The following is a 16,599-nucleotide window of genomic DNA, read 5'->3' on the forward strand; positions in this document are numbered from 1 at the left end:
TTTGAACACATTGTACACACCCACACCGGGCTGAAACTTTGTTCAGAGATAAAAAACGGTTTTCGAACGCTACAGCTGTTGACCATCGATTATTTTATAAAAATATGTAATTACGATATCATTATGTTATTATAAATACGCCAGTGGGCAGTGGCCCATTGTGTATTATAGGTACTTATTACCCGATTCGAGATGTAGTAAATTTTTTCATTAGAATATAGATAGGGCAATATCGACAAACGCAATTTATTTACTTTTGCCCGACACTTTTGGGCCGGTAAATGTTTTTTTTTTAACTCGGTTAAGTTTATCTGCATTAATGGGAAAAAGTTGATTTTCTGTTAACTTAGTTAAGTTAAAAGTTAACAAACCGTTTTTTCAAACTATTTATATTAAGTTAAAGAAAGTTTTTTTTTATCTAAATGAAACTAACTTTAATTTTAATTGATTAGGAAATAGCCAATTACTTTGATTGATTGATGAACTTAAGTGATTCGTTATTTAAATGATGGTATAAAGGAATGTTGTTCTCATAATAGACGTTCAATTATAAAAAAATCTGCAAAAAAACACAAAAATAATGAAATTTGCCCCATACGGCAAAAATAAGCTTAATATGTCTCAAAAATCATTAAGATTTTCAAAAAAACGCAACGTAAAACTATAAATTTGGATTTATCGTAAAATGAAACAAATTTGTATCTCATCGGCCTTTTACTACCTATACGATTGCACAAAACGAAATTTGTCTAATGTCCAAATGCTAGAAGTCCTCTGCTCGATAGGCAGTTTGACTATGTGCGTCTTTAATATCTATGCAGCAATAGATCGGCAATAATAGTCCATCGAAACGTTTTGTTCCGTAATTTTCATTTAATTTCTTGAGTTATTGGTGCGATGAAGATTGTATTATACATTTACACCATTATTTTAAATAGTAATGAACAGTTTACAGTCCGCACAACTGCTGCAGAAGGTTTATAAATAATATACACATTTATAGTGCTCGACGTATACGAACATGTACATAAATTGTTTATTCTTCTTAAAAAACGTTTCGAAAGCGCGCTGACATTCAACGACGCCGCTCAAAGTTTCAACGCGACCGTTATTTTGTCAGTAGGCTGTTACAATCGAATGAATAATGTGAATTATGTTATATACACGTCTAGTGTTTACATTCGGAATAACATGTGCACGGATTTTGCTCAACGAGAAAATGGATTGAAGGCTCTTTTAATAATATACCCACGCTGCAAGGGCAGTTCGCCGAACACGTTTTTCGTCCTTCTTCATTTATAACTTTAAAAACAAATTCATTCGAATTCCGATAGTCGTAATATTTTAGTGCACCCTTGAAGAGTTAAAGGTGATATTTTCTAATACATAGAACTTTACGTTTAACGATATTGTGTCATGTGGCGATAAACCATTTTTCTCTTCAAACCAGCGGATAATCTGCAATTCCGAATGTAAATTGTCAAGCAGACGGTTTTTTCGAAAATGTATATATAATATTTAAAATATAAAAATCAGGATTTGAAGAAATGCATGAATAAGGGTAAAATGAGGTGGAACGTGTTTTCGTCGACCCTGTATGTTATACGTGGGAAATTATATGAACTTTTCAAAAAAAAATTCTCAGTAAAGTCTGCGGGAATGGCGAAATCAGTTCCTTTTTTCATGCTAGAATGTATACAATATTATATATATTATATATATATATATATATATAGGTACTCACAACAGTGTGTTTCAGTATTTGAAATGGGAAAATTCACATAATAATAAGAACGATATTTGAATATGTATAATGCGACAGCGGGACTGTGTCTGACTAAAGGAGAAATAAAGAGGAAATTCGATTAAATACAAACGTTTTACTTAAATAATTCGCGACTATAATATAAAATGAAAAAATAAATAAAAAAATAAACGCGTTAAAATAAAACCAGAAAACAATCAGGTGTTTCACAGGAACAGGCGCGGTAGGTATTAAAAGGTTTGCGAATTAATTCATGCAATTTCATTCTCTAAATAGCCCGGTCGTGGAACTAATGAATATATCGACCTTTGGACCGACTTACTTCTGAAACCGTGTACGAGAGACAAACAGTCTGACAACAGTTTATAAATATATGAGCGGCGGGGGCGGGGGTGGCGGCGGCGGCGGCGACGACGTCGGTTTCCGCGTTTAATGAGACCCTTAACGGCGAAATTATTTCCTTCGCAAAACTATAGAATTTGAACTTACGCACTTTATATGTATATATATATGTATGTATTGTCACTATAGCAGTGGATACAGTTGGAATAGTTGTGAGTCACAGCCATTGTTTCAAAGAGTGGTTTCAAAACTTTTGACGTATCTCGTGTGTCTTTCCGTGTCGATTTTATATACCACCACCCCTAAATTTTCCGCCTCCACTGCCCATTCATCGCCGCCGTCATTATGTGCGACGTGTAACAACACGCAACTCAACCCCCCCCCCCCCCCCCCCCTCTGCACTCAGCCGCAGTAATTGTTGTCACATTTTACCATGAAAAAATGTCACGTCGACGGTTTTAACGTTATAATAATTTTATAATCATTACACCACGCGGGTTATATATGGTTATTTATGTATACCTCGTTACTTACGTTTTACCACCGTAAGTTCGCTCGGCTGACAACTCACCCCATAACTGCATACAATTATCCACAGACGGCGAACGATTAACCGAGAATGTAAGCCACCCCTTTTAGTAGGTAAATGAATATATTTTATCGAAATCCAGTTTATGGAACATTCCAAACATACGCCTTATTATTAATAAAAAAATCAGGGTGGAATTACCTTGCATACGCCATACATGCGCACCTAATATATATTAATATATAAATAACTAATAATACTATTATTATGATTTGTATCCCCTTAGCTTGAACAGGCATTTTATAATTTGGGTACATAATTAATTATTAATTATTAATGTTCTCGGCGATTATACCTATAATAATAATAACACAATTTAAAATGAGAAACTCATTGCTAATAAATATTATAATTGAATGATTTAAAACTTAAAAGTCTGTTTTGCTTTTACTAATTTTATATAACCAGGTGTTAGTATTATATTTTATATAATATTTTAAGGGTTTTTTTTTCTCGAATAATTCATATTAAACATTTTTCTTAACTGTTAAGGTGTTTCAGAATTAATTTATAAAAATTACATTTAGTACTAGATTATAATTTGCATATTTTGTTTGGAGATATATTTATTCCAATATATTACGTTATAAAAAGTAATTCAAAATATAATTCTAACTGGGCCAACTACCCCTAAAAGATTTTTGAATTTTTTCTGTTATCCATATTAAATAATATAACGAGATAAAAATTCTTATAGTAAAATCAATACAATTACTACTCTATTGAAATGTAATAAAAACTATGTTTTTAATGATAAAACTAGCATTTTTAAAATCTCTATCGCTGCAATATGAGAGGTATGTTTATGTTGTTTTTTGTTTCATATTATTATTTTGATATTTATTTAACATCATATTATTCAGTTTGACACACAAGTAAAAACATACGTAGTACGTATACATATTTTATAATATAAGATGGCTTAAATAAACAAAAAACATAATATAATTTAAATGAATAGATTACAATTACAATTAAACGTACATTAATGGTTTGCTCGAATGTCTAAAGCTCTGTTACACATATATAATTTATGTATATTAAACATAAAAAAAAATATTAAAGGTTTTTTATAAGTCAAATAATGCATACAGACAGGAGTATCGGAGAGTGGGTGGATTCTATCCCCCTAAGACCTCCAACTTAAAAAAATACTCAACCTCGTTTATACCGTTATTATACACAAACTAAGTAGACCTGTAAGTATAGCTACAGAATTAATAAAAATTATTTACAAGATAATTTTTAATCTACGTCTAACGGTTGTTATAAGAATTCGTAGGCTGCCACTACACTATTTATTTTTATAATTAAAATAGGGGGGGACGAGGGTGGCCGAGTGGTCTAACGCGACGGATTCGGCACAGCCGGTCCGAGTTCGATCCTCGACCACTGGGCGGCATTTTTCTCCGTGCAAGTCACGGTTGTCCGGAGAACAAGTGCCGCCATCCCCCCCACCCCGGGGCACGGCAGAAACCTACGGGTGCCACCATTAGAAATTCTGCCAAACACAACACACACGTGTACCAACCTACCCAAATATAAAACCTACCAAACCTTCCAAATATAAAAACCTACAGTGCCCCTCCCCACACCCAATGGCCTATGTTGCCGCGGGTTACCCAATAAAAAAAAAAAAAAAAAAAATTAAAATAATTATAAAATTATTGGACAAACTACTACTATACATAGAAGGTTTATAGAGATTTTTTATAAGTCAAATAATGCATACGGAGTATCGGTAAGTGTGCGGGTTTCTATTCTCTCAAGCCTCCGACTTAAAAAAAAATACTCGACCTCATTTATACTTATCATACAAAACGTAAATAAAATTGTTTGACCGCAAAAATAAAATTTTATGTACAAGTTCATTTTTTTTTTGACATCAAACAGTCAATCAGTATTACGAATTTGTAGGCTACCACTTTACGTGCATACACTATTTTTAACTATAGTTTTAAATATTTATAAAATATTGATGGTACACAATATATTATAACGATTAATTCATCCGTCGTCGATATTTGGTTATCCATCAGCTACGTTTTCTAAATATGGAATTAAAAAATACATTTTGACGTTAAAAAAATCTTAAGAACAATGTTATGTTGATTGGTATGACCGGGATTTTTTTAGAGCTATAATTAATTGGGAATTCGATTTAAAATTAATTTTTTTTAATGAATTACCCAACATTTTCAACAAGTGGCTCGACAATATGAGGGGTGACATTCTAAAACGTACTATTGCCAAAATATACAAAATCGAGATGCGCGTCGATTCTTATAGAAAAAAAAGGCGGGGAAGTCGATTGGGCGCTATCAGAATTAAACTTTAATCATCTGTTTCATGAAAAATATCGGTTCACAAATGTATAAATCATCCAAAACGTACTTATTTACACAGTATCACTATTATAGGAGATAATATTTTACAAAAACAAAAACTGCTCTTCCTGGAAAATCAACTTTATGGCAACAGTACGTTCTGGAATGTCCACCCCTCATATTCTTTATCGTCAAATAATGTTTACGTTTGATTTAACTTGTCTGTATTTAAAAAATCCTGTAAAAGCAATTTAACAGATCAAACGCTTGTTAAGTATGAGACGGAACGTTCGACATATTTTCTTTAGACTATTTCCTAACTGTTAGCTTTTCACTAGTTTTACCAGTTTTCATATTTTTGTTTTATTAAAAGTTGCACAGATGCCTGTGAATAAGTTTCCGTTTGATTTTTTTTCTGTAAGAACCAATCAGTTTTTTGTTTTTTATAAAACGAATTTTTATTATTAATATTATAAGTTTATACTTTTGTAATGTAATTACAGTAATTAATATGCTGAAAAATGTAAAATAAAACTAATAAAAATATGAGTTTTCTACACTACCATAATAAATTATTGTATAAAATATGTTACAAATTAAATTATTAATATAGTTATTATTTAAAGTTTTTAAATCAAACAAATTTACAGTCTATACGTCTAAGTATATAATTATTAGTCTGTTTTTATCAAACAACCCTTCCATGTAAAACTACGGAAAGTCTTAAATAATTTTATTTATCTAAAGGCTAAATGCATTAATTTGTGTAATAATGTTAAAAATTATATTAGGTATAGCAGTATACGAGTATCAACTAAAGATTTTTTTGAGAAAATTGTAAGCTCCCAACTACGAATATTTTTCTTAACGGTTTTAAGTATACGGCATGGCTACAGTTATTATCAAATTATCAATCTAAACTAATTTTGAATTCGTTGCAAATTACTCTAAATTGAGTTAACGGACAAATTCAATTTAAACTAAGTTTAACTAATACGGTGAACAAAAATGTTTAATGAGTGGCATTTTCGGCGTTTGCCATAATTCAAACTTCTGTTTTATTGATTATTATTACTTTGAAATAATCTTTTTGCGCTTGTTTTTCGTTTAAAGGTTTATTACTTCAAATTTAATATCTTGATAATGTCCATAAAAATATTGGATTCGGATTGGAGAGAGAACGGTTTTGGTTTTTTTCAATAAATATTTTTCCTCGGAATAGTATAGGTAATTTTTTCAACACATCATTCAAAAGTGTTAACCAGGCCATTGGGATAGGTTAAAAACCAGTGTTGGGAATTACATTATATTACTATTGTAAACGAGTAATAAGTATATTGTTATATGACTACCATCGATGAGTTATTACATTTAGGTAAAACGAAAAACATTGATTTTGAAAAACACCAAGCACTGCGTATCCAATAAAGACGCTATGTGCCAGTACGACGTCGTTACAGCACCCGGACGGGGGATTTGGTTTTGCGTAAAAGGGAGAGGGGTACAAACATTTTTAGGGAGGGTTCAAATGGGCACAAAAAATTGAGATCGGTGCGGAATCGATCGGTTGGCTTCTGGTGGTTCCGGGTGCTAAGACGACGTCGTTACAGCACTCGGACGGGGGATTTGGTTTTGCGTAAAAGGAAGAGGGGTACACATTTTTTTAAGGAGAGTACAAATGGGTGAAATCGGATACAAAACAATGAGATATGTTAGGGGGGGGTTTTGACGATTTATGGGTGCCAAGACGACGCACTCCTCCATAATAAGCATATTAAAATTAATTAGGTATAAGTTTATTTCCCCATCCATTATAAAAATAAATTAAAATTAACTTCATAGAACTGTATTTCAAAGGCTCAATTCGTTGTTATTATAAATATTATGTCATTATATTGATATAAATCTAATAAGATACGTTTTTAGTTATCTATTCCCAACACTGTTAAAAACTATAACAAGATATAATTGTGTACGACTCATGATCGTGTACGACTCTTAATCGTATACCTACGACTAATGATCGTATACGACCAGGTATAGTGAATATTATTTATTTAAAATACGCATTCGTGCTGTAAAAATCTATTAGCTGCCATACTGTATCGTATTAAATAATTAACGAGAATGAGAATGAATATTTTGATTTAGATTACCCAAGACAAATCATGTTAGTATCTATATTATATTATTATAAGTAAAATTTTGTTGTATAACTTTTCGTAGTCATAAACTGTACGTATGAGATATAAACAATATTTAACGCAATTTGTTTAAAGTTAAAGTTCATATATTGGTATAGAAATTATTCATAACAATATGCTACTTTTACAAGTCTACTTTTAGGCTCCCCTTGCGATAGAATGGAGAAGCGGCAAGACACACACAATAACTTGGTACGGACATTTTTTTAAGCTCAACGTTTGCGTATCGTTTATTGATGTCGAATATAATATTTATTAGCCCTTATATAGTATGGATATTGAGAACGTTACCATAATAAAATATGTTTATTTAATCGTTGATGGACATATTTTACACTCGTTTCTCGTTCATTTTTTATAATTTTATTTTGTTTTTCGTTGCAACAAAGTGAAATGATACATACAAATAAGTGTAATATTCAATGAGTTCATGAGATCACACACTTTTCATGCATTGTTTTTCCTGTTAAATACTGAAAATCTATTCAAATTGTTTTCAATATTATTTTGAGAAACCACAAAACAGCAGACAGGGGGGTTGCAGGGGTTGGTCGTGGGTTCAAAAAATATTGTTTTTACTCAATGTATCAATCTTTATTAATTGGATTCACTCATTAACGTATAAAGCTGAATGACAATTATAAATAAATACAATAGCTTATTAAAATATATTTGTAAGAGAATGTTTAAGTCTTTAGGTAGGTACTCCAATAATAATAATATTATACTATGTAACCAATTGCACGCTATAAATAAACAAAACAATATTCTTTTTTCGTGAGCCAAAAAATAAACTCACGCGTGAGGTACCATTTTACTACCTATAGGGGTTGAAAAAACCTATAAACTCCCTACAAGTCTCGAGGATTCTATTTATATAACTTTTATTGATAACGGTCCAGTCGTTTTTGAGTTAATTACGGACAAACGAACGTTCATTTTTATATATTATATTATAGACTGCTATCAATTACGTATACATATTACATAGTTATACATATATGTATAATAATACTTACCAAGACTCCAAACTGAGAAACAGACTTAATAACTGATAGGGCACATAGTATTATTATTGACCAATACTGTCCACATTAATATTGAATTTTATTGTAACGTATCTTCGACGCAGATGTATTGTACCTATATTGCCTATACATTACGCCGTGCAACAAATTTATCGTTAAAAGAATATTGTCTAAAAATTATATGATTTTTTTTTTATTGATCATCATAGCTTCGGTGACAGGGACCATTATCTTTATACTTTAATACATAATATTTTTTTTTGTTTTTGGTAATAATTTGGTTATAATAATATAAAGGGTCTTAAGGACTTAATAACTATTTAACTCTTAAATATATTTCTATATTATATTATGTGCGTAGTACAGTTGTATTATTATTTTTATAGGTTCCTGGCCTCAGCTTGATCGGGACATCTCGGTGCAGGGTAAGTGACGTACCTACTTGCATAATTATTGTAGTTGTAAATTTGAAACTATATGCTAGCTGGTTTAATAATTACGTGTTACTACGCTAGTGCTGTAATATTTATAGTAGTTTACTAATTAATTATATATTTTAATTTCTACTTTTTTGTCGAAATCTATATTTTGTCAGTAAACAAAACACTATCGCCTATCGGGATTGGATTTTGAAAATATCTCGGTCGTTTTATTGAAAACGGTCCAGTGGTTTTTGCATGGGTCTATAAATTGCAGACATGTAAAATTATCCATGTACATTTATTTAAATTTACATGTTTAAAAGTATAAACATAATATTATTCATATTCCACTCCACACCAGCGTGAGTGTGGGGCTAGGGATCAAATTATGATTTTTAGTTTTTTTTTTTTTTTGATAACAAAGTAAAATATTTATTTGTTATTTTTATGATATACCATTAAAATGAATTATTATTTATGTTATCATGAGTTGAGGTTTTTGTAAACTCGAAGCTATGCATTAAATAATAATACGTGATGCTGTGTAATTGGATTTGAACGTCAAATTACCCATATCTAACCCAGGTTCCCCTAATACTATTATTTAAGTATTCACTTAAACAGGAAAAAACATTGCAATGCAATATTTAACTAGGGTTGTTTTATTATATTATTAACGTAGGTGTAGCATGCATATAATACAATCTGGCGGGTGTAAGTTGTATTTTTCGTAATTTCCAGTTTTAATATCATTATTAAATAATAAGGATACGACAATTTAATCAAGCTCAGGTGGAAATCGTGTTTAATGTTTAAAAATGTATATTATGAGCCATTAGGTTTACCGTATACCTACTACTATGGAATACAATGTTTTGAAAGGCCAATGTTTTTGTGTTTTAATTTTTATGTGTAGGTAGCAGTTCTTTGTTTTTTTTTTTTTATAAAAGTTCAAATGATAATTATTCGTTCCCTTTAAAATACTTATATTGTATGGTTAGGATTTTTTTTTTTTTTTTTAAGCAATTGTCAGTAATATCAACGCGTATAAGCTTATATGAGAGCTTATGTCATGTAATTTTAAGCGAGTGCTGAATTTTTATTTATCAAAAAATATATTTTATATTACAGCTTGACTAATTTAAAAATATGTCTACTGTTTTATTATTATTTATACCATCTTCATGTTTAGTTATAATATGATGAGTTAATATTTCACTTTGATTAATTTGTATTTAGTTTTAATTAACATAAGTTTATTACAAAATTAACATAAATAAGAAGCTATATAATGCCTTGCGGAGATTTTTAATACCTAGTATAGTTGTACGGAAAAATTAATATTCTGCGAAAACTTATAAATCTAATTATCTCACAGCTCCGATAATAACGGCAAAATAGTAAGTTTATTAGCATAGTATTATACATTTTCTTGTAATTTGATCGACTTAAATATTTTGAAAATGTTTAACTATTCATTTTATTACCTTTGATTTCAAATAACCGACTATAAAGAGGTGTATTATACTTATTATTGAATGGTAACTGATAATTGAAGATTTGTTATTTAGTCTTAAGACTAATTTGACAAATCGTTTATAATAATATATATTTTTTTCGACCAATTAAAAGTGGTTGCGTTAGTAATAATTTTTTTTTTTTTTTGAGCTTGAGCCTGGCATGTAAGGCCATTAGCTGTTTTTGTTTTTTGTTTGTAGGTTTTTTTTGTTGGTAGGAGGAGGACCACGTGTGTGGATAGTAATATTGTATTTTTGGTTAAATATATTTTATTCTATACTATATATAGCTGTATTGCCCGAGGATAAATGAAAGCGAGATGGGAAATACCCCAGCGGCGGATGGTAATACTACTAAATTTTAAATCTTACGAGAACTTGGTAGTAATTCTGCAAGTAAGCAAGAATAGAATAAGGAAATCGTATGATCTTAATATTATTTATTTATAGTGGGTAGGTCACCCTAAAATAAATGATTCAATTAGTTTGTATACGTTCCTCGAATCATCAACATCAGTTGAGTATTTTTTGATTCTGTATAAGCCTCAGCCATATACTTTGTGCTTATAATATAATATAATAGCTGCATGTTATCCGTGGGTTCTATTCTTTAAAAGTTAAAACTCTTACATCCCGTCCGGAATCCCATAGATAATATGGTTAGTAATAGTAATACAATGTTGTGCCAATCAATCAAAAACTGCTGTTTTGTATATGACGTGTCAGTTAGATATGATCCGACTTATAATATAGTATTATAAGTCAATTATCTGTTATAACCTAATCTAACCTAAGTATCCCTTCGTTTCCGTTTCGCTTTAGTTGAATTGATATTCTCAATATTGTTTATTATTCAAATTATATCCAATCGCAATAATTATTTTACTATCCGTAACCTATGAGAACTAATAAACATTAATACATCCATTAATCTACAAAGAAATTGGACGGTTCTTAAGAGAAAGGGCTTAAGTCATTTTTGGGCATTTTCAGTTTGTACATTAATTCTGTGTGAAATTTCAAGCCGCGCTGAATGGTACCACTGTAGATGCCATGTGGGACTTGGTTTACGAAATAAAATAGAATGCGTATGGTAATAAGTCGTCATACAGAATTTTTTTTTTTATGAGAAAAGGCCTAAGTCAATAATTATAACTTATTTTAATGACAAAGGGCATAAGTCTTATAAAATTACATGCAATAGGTCTTAAGTCATGATGCAAAAGGGCTCAATTCAAACAGGTATGTATGCAATAGGTCATAAGTCATTATAATTTAAAGAAAATAAATAAATACTAAAATATATTTAATAGTAAAATAACAAAACACTTATATATATATATGTACACCTATATATTAAAACTGATTATGAATACAAAATTTAAAAACATTGAAAATTTACAAAGTTATAATGTTTTTTGTGTCTCCTGAAAAGTATCAATTTTTGACTTAAGCCCTTTCTCTTAAAAACCGTCCAATTATTCGTTTTTCGTGAATCCAAAAAACATAATTTAAGTGTGAACTACCCTGTAGAGTTAGTGATGGGCCACTCAATGTTATTAAAATACCAATTTTTAGAACATTTAAAATCTAACAGGCCAGAGTATAGATAATATTATTAATACAAAAACGGAAAATAAATAAAATGTAGCAAAGGCCAGATAAAAAAGGTACGTGGGTATCCAGTAGCCCGTCCCTCTCTTAAAGGGAGATCTAGATGGATTGAAAAACGAAACTGAAAACCCTCCCCAAGTCTCGCAAGAATTCTGTCGATGTACATTTTATTGAAAACAGTCCAATAGGTTTTTATATCTACAGAGGACGAAGAAAGAAAAATTAACTTTTATATAATACGTAGATTTGAAAAACCATATATTACATAAAATCGGTATTAAAATAGGTATCTAATAAATAGGTAACCCAATACATACGATAGCATGAAGGGAAAAAAATGCTCGTTTGTTTTATTCAAGAGCTGCAGCGCACCCATCAAAGGCCAAAAACCGTATTAAATATTTGCAATCGTTTTCATCGCTGAAATAAAAAAAATAATATCAAAATAACTATTATGAAGGTAAAAAATAAAGGATAAAAAACATTCAGATTTTTTGCGTGTGCATACATTCACTCGTCAAAATTACTTTTAAAGGAATATCGCGATTTATATTTACCATATATGTATAACTATACTAAAAAAGCAGAACGTATTAGATTAATACGAGATCAACAGTCTCGGATCAGAAAAAAATGAGGATAAACTTCAGAAAGTCAAAAACGTTTTATAGTAAACCGTATAAACCACATACCTATACCACCCATATAATATGCATACGTCATCATACTTTGTGGTGTTCCATCGCGACAACCCATCTAATCCGTATTTATATTATGCGGTGGGTACACCTACTCAGCTATTCGGCGACGAAATTATATTAAAGATAAAATGTATTAGTCTGACCCGAAGGGCTCAAAGATTTTATTTCTAGAAGGAATAACAACGCTTAAAGGGAGAAATGTTGAAAAAATTCAACAACAAAACTACGTAGAGGGTATATAATAATTTATCCTCACACAAAATTATAGTACACAAAGTCACTAACATATTATATGGATTATAGGTGTTGTATTTTATTGTCAGTTGGTGATGGATTAGGACTGAATAGAGACAAATACACAAAATCTTTAAAATATATTATGATAATCCTAAATTGTTCAAAAGTGTTGTCCTTTATAGAATGTAAATCAATCTAAAATTTATACTATCATCGCAAGAATATTTTTCACGAGTAATGCGTTAAATTGTTGAATTTCATTAATTTTTGTTAAATACTTATACAATATTATAATTCGGTTTACGTTAATACAAATGTACAATTAGTGTACAGCTATCAATTAACAATGAGTTTCAACCCAATGTCCTATCCATAAGTTTCTCGCATAGAATGTTGGAGACAGCGTGAGAGTGACTTTACCTGATGTTGACGGAAGTCAAAACGACCCGAGAAATATAATATTTGCTGTTGTGTCAATTGAGGACGACGAACAATATTATATTTACTTGTTGATAAATATGTTACTTTGCGTCTTTGCCACAACTATGCATCAGACACGAGTTTGGTGTTTGTCCGTTACCTTCGATATCTCTGGACGAGGTGTCACACTTTACCAAATCATCGAGAGAAATAAATTATTGAAAAAATACCAAAACCGTTATATTTATACGATAGTTAGTACTTCTATTAATTGAACGTAAATATTTTTTGTAAATTACAGTTGTTGCAACTTGAGTAGGGGTACATTTAAGTTCAAATATAAATTACAAAAGTTCGAAAACCATTAAATAGGTAGAGGTAAATTTTGAGAATATATTAGAGCAAATAGTCATAAAAATACAAAAAACAATAATAATTATAGAAAATCGTGATTATATCAAGGACAATAATATAATAATTGTATAGGGTCTAAAATTAAAAACTTAATAATATTTATTAATTTAATTGATTATATTCATATTAGCATGAATGTTTGAAAAGATCAGGCTAAATTAAAATAGTGTAAATTGTATATTCAAACAGCACTACAACACGTATACTATATTATTATTAATTAATTTAAAATCAATGGCTTTAAAAAACTGTAAAACTTTTTGAATTTTTACAAACAGTACTTTTGGCCAGCTAAATTTGTGTTCTTTACTTTGTGCTCTGGTGACATAATATATGTTATGTATATAATATTGTTCATAATAATTAATAACACTTAACCTCGTAGTAAGTTTAGTTAGTTATTTATAGGTGAACCGTCGTTTGGCGAGCGTGACATAAAAAGACGATGACAGCACCGATTTGTATTATTATAAAGGAGATCCACCAAGCATGATCCCCCCCCCCCTATTTTGCTTTAATAATGAATTCGTTTAAATTCTGATTTTTTAAATTTCCAAGTATACGACATAAGGATTATATTTTTAATTATTTAGATATTTAAACCATTTAAAGAGTGTCGTATGCAAACTTTTTCTAACCAACCTTTTTTTCTGTGAATTGTTAAGAAAACGATTTATTTAATAATTTGGTGTTTAATGAAAATTCTAATAAGTAGTTTTTGAGTTATTAAAATGTATACACTAAGTACTTAAAGATGGTTCTACAAAAATATAAAATAGGCTTAATATTACATTTAGTATTAAAATTAAAATTTTTAAAAATATTAAATAATATTGAAAGATTATTATTGACTATCATCATTTTCAAATCATCTTCCGTAGGAATCAAGCATATTTTCTCTCCCAAGCCTATTATCTTGGACGACCAATTTTATTTAGCATACAATATAGTTCAATAACTCAAAAACTACTCATTTGAATTTTGGTTTTGATAGGTACGTCAACATTTTCGAAAAATGTATCTATTTAACAATTAATAAAAAACATGGTAATTGTCATATGGAAAAAATTAATTTTGTACCACCACAGTACACTCCTTCAATGTGACATATAAAATCTAAATAATGGAAAATAATATGGACCCTGAGTGTATAGGTATAGGTACTTAAAAATGCCAAAAATCAGAATTCGAATAAATTAAGTATGGTAAAAAATCAGGGTGAGTATGCTCGCACCACTATGTATATACCTAATCACTCTGCAGAAAGGGTTTATCGCCACACATGGACCTAAAATATCTTATAAGCGTCATGTATTTAATAGTTTCTGTATACCTACCTTTGTATCGTAACTCTATATTACGTAAGCGTGTGGGTGAGTGGTATTCACTTTTACTCCTCTATTGTAATGGCGAGGGGGTGCTAAAAAGAGGGTTTCGGCGAATAATAATTTACAGTAGGTATACGATGATGTGCACACGTCCAAAGCGCGAGAACCCTCACGAGCTTCCCACGTTGTACCTTTTACCTATACGGTTCATTCGACATAATACAATATAACACTCCCGCTCGCAACACACACAGAGTGATTAATTTATTATGATCACCCCCTTTTTATTTTTTCATAATGCAGTAATTCAAAATCTGGTTTTTAGAATTTTTAAATATACTTTAAGATGGCATTTTGAAATTCTTGAGATTTGTTGTACTCCTTGTATTACCTACTTAAGGAGTGGCCCCCATGGAGTACGACCTTATGTTTTTTTTTTAAATTAAAATCTCCTTTTTCTACTGTAAATTATTTAGCGGATAATTTTTCCGAAAAATGATAACATAACAAAATCAAAATCCAGACAAGTAGTTTTCGAGTTATTTATTAATTGATGTGTAGTAAGGATAATAGGTCCATGACAAATGAGTTAGGAAGGTACCTACTACCTACCTGGCTACCTATCGGGGCTTTGGGGATTTGAACATTTTAGTAATTGATATTAATCTATCAACATCTATATTAAAGTTATGTAAAAATGGTCTCAGTATAATAAATATTGAATTCAATATTACATAAATATTATTATATTTTATACTTTCGTAAACCAACACTTTTTAATAACTATTATCGTTGGTATAGACGTTTTAATAATTGAGAAACTACTCGTTAGAATTTCGAACTAAGGAAATCGACATTTTCAAAAAAAAAAACATCCAGTAAATAAATTACAGTTAAACAGTGGCGGGGTTCTCGTTTTAAAACCAGAGGTTTCATATCGCCACAGGGCACTCCGTAAGTAGTTTAAGAGAATCGTGAGTATTCAAAAGTATGGTCTCTGAGTATATTGAAGAATTCAAAAATGCAATATTAAATGGAAAACCGGAGTTGAGCCTACTCGTCGAACCATCCTGTACATCATAACTATTATGATGATAGTTATGTTCCAAACGCGTTTCCCGAACAGCTCCGCGGTTACAATCACTGCGTGTAACGGGGTGTTGCTATTGTTGTTTTCATACCATGGTATACGATGTAAATATTATAAAACTACATCGTAATAGTCTTGTACGTTTTTGGACGGCCATAGACAATGTGTTTATGTTGTCTGAATAATATTATTATAACGTAGGTAGGGTGTAAACTGTGTATTCGAAACGATCGGAAACACGCGATCCTGCATAATAACGGTAACCATTTGTAATTAATTGTGAACCAAGATAATAATAATTATTACACGCCGCGTAACATGTTATTATTGTAAATTTGTAATAGGTAGTAAATAGGTATAATTATTTCACGCAAAATGAAAGATATCGATAACATAATAACAATATGTTATAATTAGGGCCCGGAACACGATGTATTTGCATACTTTTTTCCGACGCTCGTCTTTACAGAAATTTGATTAATGGAATATAGTGAATTTAATCGTACAATTTTAATTTTGCATTTTTAGGGAATTTATCGCTTTACGGTCGTTATTTTGGTATTTTTGGTGCATTTTATTCATTTTTAACCTATAATTTTTT

General features: G+C 30.2%; 1 pseudogene; it reads left to right on the forward strand.

The window, feature by feature from the left end:
* The window catches only part of LOC132948413 (uncharacterized), a 225,651-nt pseudogene that overhangs the window by 79,555 nt on the left and 129,497 nt on the right, over positions 1-16,599 (forward strand).

Source organism: Metopolophium dirhodum, chromosome 7, assembly GCF_019925205.1.
Source record: "Metopolophium dirhodum isolate CAU chromosome 7, ASM1992520v1, whole genome shotgun sequence".
NCBI classification, from domain to species: Eukaryota; Metazoa; Arthropoda; class Insecta; order Hemiptera; family Aphididae; genus Metopolophium; species Metopolophium dirhodum.